The sequence below is a fragment of the Tupaia chinensis genome, unplaced genomic scaffold, assembly GCF_000334495.1.
Source record: "Tupaia chinensis unplaced genomic scaffold, TupChi_1.0 Scaffold000001_1, whole genome shotgun sequence".
In the NCBI taxonomy this organism is placed as follows: Eukaryota; Metazoa; Chordata; class Mammalia; order Scandentia; family Tupaiidae; genus Tupaia; species Tupaia belangeri.
This window is the reverse complement of record NW_006159427.1, coordinates 6288143-6295396: the sequence shown is the minus strand read 5'-3', so window position 1 is coordinate 6295396 and position 7254 is coordinate 6288143.

The following is a 7254-nucleotide window of genomic DNA, read 5'->3' as shown; positions in this document are numbered from 1 at the left end:
TCCATGCCATCTTGCCTATGTTTTATTATTTTCTATGTGTAGTGACAGAGTCTAAGATTCTTGGAATGGTCAGATTTGAATGATTTTATAATTTAGAACTGTGTTAAAAATTCCATGTCTGTTACTTTGCCTACATTCATTTGCCTTTTATTAGATCTGTTTTCTATCACCTAGCAGTAAAAAGTCTTGCATACCTCTTCAGGATTATACCACTTACTCTCAGTTTTGCCAAAAAAAAAAAAAGAATGATTTTTAAAACTTTCTCTTTTTTTTTTGACTATTTGAATATTAAGCCATACAAATGCTATTACAAAGCATGATACTTTTAGATCCTTAAGTCACTAGCAGATAGGGTAAGGGATTGGACTAGAATTGCAAATCTGGCCCTCCTCTTGTTTCTGGAAATGAAGTTTTATGTGAACACAGTCACTCTCGCCTATGCATTGTTTATGTTGCGACAGGGACCTTAGTGATCTTAGAACATGAGATGTTTGCTGTCTAGCCCTGTTGTGAAAATGTTTGCTGTAGTGGTATGGAATAACAGTTTTCAACATTTTTTGGTCTCCAAATCTCTCTCTACTCAATTGATCGAGAGATTTTTGCTATAAGATGCCTGCACTCATCGGAGAGACAGAGACAGAGACAGAGAAATGAAAAGCGAGACACCCTCCTCCTCTACCCCCAAGGGGAGATGGCTACTCTGCAATCCCTTCTCCTGGGATCTTGGGCACGCATGCACACACACCCGGTGTGAGCTTCAGTCCACTGGGTCTGGGACTACAGTTTGATTCCTGACCGGGAGACTTGTTTTGTCACTCTCGCTCTGCCTCTCTCTGGTGCAAATAAAATAAATAAATAAATAAAGCTAAATAAAATAATTATTTAAAAAGTTACATATTAACCTGTGTAACATTTTTACATATATAACTTTTCTTTTCCTCAAAAACATTGAGTTGCAAATTTATTTAATTTGTGGTCCAGCAGGAGACAGATTTTCATAGCTGTGTCTACTTTGAATTTGTATGTATGTTTTGGTTGAAGGGTATAAAGAAAATATGGCCTTACACAGCTCTGTAGTTGGAAAAGGGAGTTGTATGTTAATATCTTTTCGGTTAATTGTGGATATTTGGTGTTACACCAAAGACATGGTAGTTTCTCGAAGTTGAGTTACAGTGAAAATGTATCATTAAATTTATTGTGTTGGGACTTTAAATTTGCTGGTCTGTATCTTTTTTTTTTGAAGAAGATTTTGCTATAGGGCGCGTGCGCTCGCCAGACAGACAGAGAGAGACAGAGAGACAGAAAGCCAGAAATCACCCTCCAGGGAGAATGGTCACGCCGCAATCCCTTCTCCTCCATTCTCCTCTCAGGATCTTGGGCACGCACGCACATGTGCCCTGCTTGGGTTTAAGCCACCGGGTCCTGGACTCGAACCTTGGTTGACTACACGGGAGTCCAGCGACATAGCCTTTACGCTAACTGCTGGTTCCCGCTGTTCTGTATCTTGAGCTTTGAATGAATCTTGTTCATCCGTGATTTTCTGATATGTTATGAGAAAATTGGAAAACACTGGTTGACTGAGTTAGGTCGATTTCCCAGATGTTGAGACACACCCAGGGCTGACACAGCACCAGGAACGCCACACTTAGATCACCCTGGTTTCTCAGGACAGCCTTTGGTATTGGGGAGCAGTAGAGCTGGCCACGTGGGCACTCGTTCTCAGGGTGCGTGTGTTTCAGACAGCACAGCTCTGTGAGGGGAGCACAGCCTCTCAGGGTGCTAGTTCTATAAAACTATTTATTTATTTATTTATTTATTTTTGCTTGAAAACGCCTGTTATATCATTAGTAACACATAGTATTAGTTGTGCTCGAATTCATGAACTTACTTTCTTTGTTTTCAGGAAAATGTTTGCCCAGTACCCAATTAACAGTTTGTTTTTCAGTTTTTTAATTTTTTTAAAAAATTTTTATCTTATTTCTGTGAGAGAGAGAGCAGGAGGGAGGAGGGAGGGTGAGACAGAGATGCAGACACTCCTACTGAGGTCCTCACGCCATCTTAGCCAGCCCTGGTCACAGACATGCTTCATGAGCAGCTGGTGTGCTGAGGGAGGCCTCAGGACATGAACCAGGGTCCTTCCCCGCATGGGTCCAGTTGTGTTACCACTATCTCACAAACCTCACCTCTCATTGTTGTTTGAAATGAAAATGGTGCCTCATAACAAAAGCAACTAGTTCAGGGACCTGTGGATGGCATAGCGGTTACGTTGCTGGATTCCCACGTGGCCGACCACAGTTTGAGTCCTGTACCTGGTGGCTTGAAACTCACACTGGGCGTGTATGTGTGTGGCTGTGTGCGCCCAAGATCCAGATGCACTTGCCGAAGAGAGACAGGGCAGGGGGTGGGGGGAGTGAGAAATCACCCACTTGGGGCATGGGCACACTGGACTCCCTTCTCCATCTGCCTTCGCTTGTGAGATTTTGGGCATGCATGCACACGTGCCCCGCCTGTTTCACAAGCTGCTGTGTCCAGGACTTGAACCACATGATTGCCCATGTGGGGTCTACCTGCCTGAACCACCAGGTCATGTAGCTGGCCTGTTCACTAAAGATATTTTAAATAATTATTCTATTTAACTTTATTTAATTATTTTAATTTTGACCAGAAGGGGGCAAAGCAAGAGAGGGAAAGTGAGAAAGCAAGCCGCCAGGTCCAGGATTCGAACTGCAGTTGGCTATGTGGGAGTCCAGTAACCTTAAACCACCACACCACCTGCCAGCCCCTCACTGAAGATATTACGAAGTGAACCTTCTCTTTCTCCTCCCGCGGCTCCCCGACCTTCCTGGGAAAGGGAGTGGCTGGCACGGTGACTTGGTCCTGTTTGGTGTCCTGGTGCACACCAAGGGGCCAGTAGTTTTACCCCATGCCCCTGCTCACCTGTAGATGTCGAAAGGATACCAAATCTCAATATTGTACTCACCAATTTTAGGATAATAGTTCAACCTCGTGAACCCCTCTGAAAGGTTCTTAGGGACCATTAGGAATGTGGATCTTACTTTCAGAACTCTTGTTAAAGAAGGGCATAAATTGGGACCAGCAGATGCCATAATGGTTATGTCACTGGACTCCTGCATAGTTGATGGCAGTTCAAGTCCTGGACCTAGTAGCTTAAACTCAGCACTGGACGTGTGTGTGTGTGCCCAAAATCCCAAGAGGGGAGTGGAGGAGAAGGGATTATGGTGTGACCCTCCACTCTGGAGGGTGATTTTTTACTTTCTGTCTCTCTGACGAGGATATGCATCCTATAGCAAAAATCTCTCTTGAGAAAAAAAAATAAAGGGACTAGCAGATGGAGTAATGGCTATGTCACTGGATTCCCCTATAGTCAACCGCTGTTTGAATCCTGGAACTGGTGGTTTAAATTCACACCCAGGCACGTGTGCGTGCGTGCCCAATCCTGAGAAGAGAATGGAGGAAAAGAGTTTGTGGTGTGGCCATCCTTGCTTTCTGTCTTTCGCTGTCTCTCCAGCCAGTGCATGCACCCTATAGCAAAAAATCTCTCTCTCAAAATAGGGCATAAATTACCATTGTAAGCAGATCTGTGCTGCTAAGCTATATGTTGCCTGCTGTATATTTTTACAGTTACGTTTTATGAAGGCTTAAATAGTGTTAACAGAAATCAATCCACAGTTTCGTTGGTTAAGATAACTAATGAATTCTTCAGACTGAGTTTTTCTTTGTGTTTTTGAGAAGTTTTTCTATAGGGCACGTGCACTCACCAGAAAGACAGAGATAGAAAGTGAGAAATCACCCCTCAGGGGGGATGTCCACACGCCAATCCCTTCTCCTCCATTCTCTCGGGATCTTGGGCACGCATGCATACAACCCGGCGTGAGTTTAAGCCACCGGATCCGGGACTCGAACCATGGTTGACTACATGAGAGTCCAGCGACATAGCCATTATACCAACTGAGATTTATTTAAAAAAAAAAAAAGTTTAAAGTTAATCTTGTTAGTGTTATTTCATTGGCCTGTTAGAGCTTGAAAATTTAAGTGTAGACTGTATCTGGTGAAATAATCAAGAATGGTATTATCAAGCACAGTCACTGACTCTTGAAACAATAGACTGTTAATAGAATTTTTAAATAGTTTAGTTATGATGACAGTTAATTAAAAATTTTACATATTCTTGAATACCTACCCAGCAGAGAGGAAACGTGTTTGCAAATTACTTGATCTCTGTTCATCTGCATTAACTATGTATGTGTTTTCACATTAATAAAATATTTTGCAGATGATGGTTTCTCTGCAGGGAATTAAGTTAATTTTCCGGAAAGCTCAAAAGCTTTATGCTCCAAGCACTTGCACTTCCATGGTTGACCACTAGATGTCACGAGTGCCCCAGGAGCGTTCATGGTTATCGGGTGGGTAGACACGGAACATCCTCAGCTTATAGACCTTCGCATAGTTCACTGTTTCCACATGGTCGATGCCAGAAGAACCTGATACAGTGTGATATATAGAAGCAAGGTACAACTGGAATAATGAAATTTCAAAAATAAGCCTTTTTAAAGGAGGGTTGTAATAGTTCTATTGGGTATTGTAAATGCTTCAGGTGCACTTGATACTGCTGTTACGTTCCTGGCGTTTGGGTCTTTCTCTTTTTTATGGAAAGATGGATTGAACTTCGCTTTAAGAATATTTGGTAATCCCTCTCAGGTCATACGGTAACAGCTGGTATTTTTGCGTTGTAGTAAATCGATTCCATACAACAGTCAGTAATAATTATGGCTGGCTTCTGACAAATTCCAAAGAATTTTCAATAAATTTAGCCAAAGAAAATAACATCATTACTACAAAAATTTAACTCAGTTTGAAAGTTAAACCCATCAACTGTACTCCATTCCACAAAATAAGCATTTTACTGTTAGGATTTTATCAGGCCATTTCCCCCCCTCCCCATATACTTGTATATGTCCTTAGAAGATAATTGCTTTGGGGGCCGGCAGGTGGCGTAATGGTTCAGGGCGCTGGACTTCCTCATAGCCTACTGTGGTTCAAGTCCCAGATCTTGCAGCTTGCTTTCTCACTTTACTCCTCTCTCTCTCTAACTCTGTCCCTTGCTGGTTGGTCGGCCAGTTAGTCTGTCTGTCGTATAAATAAGTAAGTAAGTAATAAGTAAATATTAATCCTTAAAAAAAAGAAGATAATTGCTTTGTAGGAAATAATACCTCTTTGGAAAGATTGACCCTTGACTGTTCATTGAGATAAGACAAGAGAAATGCTAATAATGCCTTCGAGATCCGGCTGCATTGTCGGCTGGAAAGGATGCTCAGACGTGGAATGTAAGGACTGCTGTAGCCGTAATGGGATGTGATTGTGCCAAATTGCATCATGTTTTGTTTGGTATCCGTTGGCTTATTATATGGTGTAGTGGTTTATGAAAGTCAAACATTAAGGTCTTTGTCGTGAAGAAAGTGGTAGATTGCACAGTATACATTGTATAGTGTCTCTGTGTGTTATTTCTCTATGTATGTGTGTACCCCCCCCCACACACAATGTGTACCATGCAAATTACTTTTCTCATGACATAGAAGTTCAAGCTACATACATACGCGCTTAGATAAATACCTATTCATGTACACATACATGCTGGTACAAATGTATACATTTCATAAATTTTAGCCAGTTTTCCTTTTTTCCTCAGTGAAGCAAAAGTCTGCTAATTGGATGTGTTCTTTAAATTATACATGGTCTGTTTTTTGCTTTGTGTTTGAATTGCCTCATTTCAAGCCTTGCTTTGTATAAGGAACACTTTCCTGTGGTTGAATCTTCCTCCCGAAGGTTAGAGTAATGCATTGCAGAGCAGAGCAGAGCTGCCTCTTAGCATTGGGGAGGCTTCAGGGGTGAGCATTAGTGGAACCTTGCTTTGTGTTTCTCTCTCTCTCTTTTTAAATTTTTAGCTTAGTGATTTGTATTTTCATTTGATATTCAGAATCACTGTCCTCATTTTTAAAATGAGCATTTCTTTCTCTGTGGGTTCATACGCGGGTGTAATAGAGCAGCCTTCGTAATAATGCAGAACAATGTCCCGCCCATCACAGCGGAGTCTAGTCCAAGATGGTCTTTGGTTGCATATTTTTTTATACTTTAACTTTGACAATTAAAAAGCTAATTTAGAAGGCTTAAATAGAATCTTACAGCTTGGGCTTTTTGGCAGGCTCCTTTTTCTTTATTCTGTGTACGAATCAGCAAGCTCTAGGCTTTCAGAATTGATGTGAACTAGTTTTTCCGGTGTTTGTGGTGTCTGTTTTTCTTGTTATTGTTAATGTATGTTAAAATGTGCTTTTAAATGACTGAATTTGCCTTATGGAGAATTGGGGAAAATGCATTAAAACGAACTTGAAACACATTGCATGGTTCTCCTGGTCTCTACAGAAATGTCAGTGGAGTGTATTTTCCGTTATTAAGCAGCATCGATCCAAATTTAAACCACATGGCTGCCTTCTAGGTGTTAGGCCAGTGTACATTTTAATCTTGCTACTTTCTTTCTTTTCTTTTTAACTCTACTCATTTACTTCTTATTTTATTTTAATTTGACCAGAGAGGGACAGAGCGAGCAAGAGAGAGAGAGAGGAGAAGGGGGAAGGGAGGGAAGGGAGGAGGAAGGGAAAACAGAAGGTGAGAAATCAAGCTGCCAGGTCCTGGACTTGAACCGTGGTCGGCCATGTGGGAGTCCAGAGCCCTTAACCACCACGCCACCTACTGGCCCCAATCTTGCTAATTTCTTGATATTTTCATTCTATAGCCTCATTCCTGAATTTAAAAAAATGAAAACAACAATAACGAAACCTCATTCATAATAGCCGGTGTTTATTATTTGGTTACCATGAGGAGTACAGTGTTGTATTCCTCAGCCTATTTAATTATCCAGCAATTCTGAATGAATGTTATCTCTATTTGCATATAAGGAAATTCAGGCTTAACAAGATGAAATAATTCGTGCAAGGTCACAGAGCTAGCAGGATTAGAGATCAGGTCAAATTCTATAGCCTTTGTTCGTGGCCACTAAGCTGCCTTTCACTGCTTATTTTGGGATAAACTTGAGTTAAGATATTACTGGGGGGAAAAAGTGGCTATTTTCCAGTGTATATCAAGAGTTGGTTTTTATTAAATATAATTTACTTGGCTACATTTCGTAGATCATTCTTTTTTACTTCAGCTTTGGTAATCTTTTTTTTTTTTTTTTTTTTG